This window comes from Penaeus japonicus, unplaced genomic scaffold (genome assembly GCF_977035675.1).
Source record: "Penaeus japonicus unplaced genomic scaffold, GWHDUDI00000001_assembly GWHDUDI00000005, whole genome shotgun sequence".
NCBI classification, from domain to species: domain Eukaryota; kingdom Metazoa; phylum Arthropoda; class Malacostraca; order Decapoda; family Penaeidae; genus Penaeus; species Penaeus japonicus.
The window spans coordinates 31,994,173-31,996,672 of NW_028234407.1; the positions used below are offsets into that span (position 1 = coordinate 31,994,173).

The 2,500-nt window shown below is 34.8% G+C and overlaps 1 protein-coding gene across 5 annotated transcripts in view; it reads right to left on the reverse strand.

Annotated features, from left to right (window-relative positions):
* Nucleotides 1-2,500, reverse strand: part of LOC122249113 (neural cell adhesion molecule 1) — a 349,726-nt gene that overhangs the window by 46,862 nt on the left and 300,364 nt on the right. The gene's annotated exons all lie outside the window — the stretch shown is intronic.

The window sequence follows — 2,500 nt, forward strand, 5'->3', positions numbered from 1 at the left end:
GAGGGAGGGTAGGGAAGGAGAGAGAGAGAGAGAGAGAGAGAGAGTAGAAGAGAGGGGAAATTTTGCAGCAAAGAAGACTACGATAGAGAGCCAGATTGAGAGATGAGAGTAAGAGAGAGAAGAGAGAGAGAGAGGAGAAGAGAGAGAATACAGGACAGAGATAGAATAGTGTGTGAATTAGATAGATATGATAAAGAGAGAGAGAGAGAGAGAGAGAGAGAGAGAGAGATACAGATAGATAGAGAGAGAGAGAGAGATACAGATAGATAGATAGATAGAGAGATAGAGAGATAAAGAGAGAGAGAGGGGGGGGAGATAGATAGATAGATTGGTATGTAGGTATATAGATAGATGAAGGTATATAGATAGCTATATAGAAGTAGGTATATAAATAGATATATAGAAGGTATATATATATATATATATATATATATATATATATATAGAGAGAGAGAGAGAGAGAGAGAGAGAGAAGAGAGATAGAGAGGGATAGATGAGAGAGAAGAGACGACGAGAGAGAAGAGAGAGAGATGATGAGAGAGAGGAGAGATGAGATAAGATGAGATGAGACAGATAGACAGAAGGTGAAATAGAGAGGTTGTGATACGATAGATAGATAGAGTAGATCAGAAGTAAATTTAGGTATATAGATAGGATATATAGAAGAGTAGCGTTTCTGGATAGATATATATCTATAGGCTGTGATAGATATATATATATATATATACTATATATATATATATATATATAGATATATATAGTATATCTTCGCATATATGAGAGAGATGAGCTGAGAGACTGAGAGAGAAGAGGGGAGAGATGAGAGGAGAGAGAGAGAGAGAGAGAGAGAGAGAGAGATAGAACGAGAAAAAAGAGAGTGAGAGAGAGAGAGAGAGAGAAAGAGATAGATAGATAGATAGGTAGGTAGGTAGGTAGGTAGATATACATATAGATATATAGATAGGGAGATATGTAAATTGATATATAGATAGGGAGATATATGGATAAATAGATAGATAAATAGATAGGCAGAAAGATACATACATACATAGATAGGCCTATAGGTAAATATATAGATAGTTAGATAGATAAATTGATATAATGACAGATAGATAGATAAATAAAATAGGTAATGATAAATAGATAGGTAGATAGATAAATACATAAATAGGGAGATAGATAAATAGATAAATAAATAGGGAGATAGATAGATAGACATTATACATAGGGAGAAAGATATTAAATAGAGACAAACAGATAAACAGTCAAACAGACAAAAACTGACACACAGATAGACAGACAGACAGACAAAAGTGACACATAAACAGACAAACAGACAGACAAAAGTGACACATAGATATACAAACAGACAGACAAAAGTGACACACAAACAGACAGACAAAAGTGACACATAAACAGACAAACAGACAGACAAAAGTGACACACAAACAGACAGACAGACAGACAAAAGTGACACATAAACAGACAAACAGACAGACAAAAATGACACACAAACAGACAAACAGACAGACAAAAATGACACATAAACAGACAAACAGACAGACAAAAATGACACATAAACAGACAAACAGACAGACAAAAGTGACACATAAACAGACAAACAGACAGACAAAAATGACACATAAACAGACAAACAGACAGACAAAAGTGACACATAAACAGACAAACAGACAGACAAAAATGACACATAAACAGACAAACAGACAGACAAAAGTGACACATAAACAGACAAACAGACAGACAAAAATGACACATAAACAGAGAAACAGACAGACAAAAATGACACATAAACAGACAAACAGACAGACAAAAGTGGCACATAAACAGACAAACAGACGGACAAAAGTGACACAGAAACAGACAAAAGTGACATATAAACACACAAACAGGCAGACAAAAGTGACACATAAACAGACAAACAGACAGACAAAAGTGACACATAAACAGACAAACAGACAGACAAAAATGACACATAAACAGAGAAACAGACAGACAAAAATGACACATAAACAGACAAACAGACAGACAAAAGTGGCACATAAACAGACAAACAGACGGACAAAAGTGACACAGAAACAGACAAAAGTGACACATAAACAGACAAACAGACAGACAAAAATGACACATAAACAGACAAACAGACAGACAAAAATGACACATAAACAGACAAACAGACGGACAAAAGTGACACATAATCAGACAGACAAAACTGACACATAAACAGAGAAACAGACAGACAAAAGTGACACATAAACAGAAAAACAGACAGACAAAAGTGACACATAACAGACAGACAAACGTGACACATAAACAGAGAAACAGACAGACAAAAGTGACACATAAACAGAGAAACAGACAGACAAAAGTGACACATAAACAGAAAAACAGACAGACAAAAGTGACACAGAAACAGACAAACAGGCAGACAAAAATGACATATAAATAGAGAAACAGACAGACAAAAGTGACACATAAACAG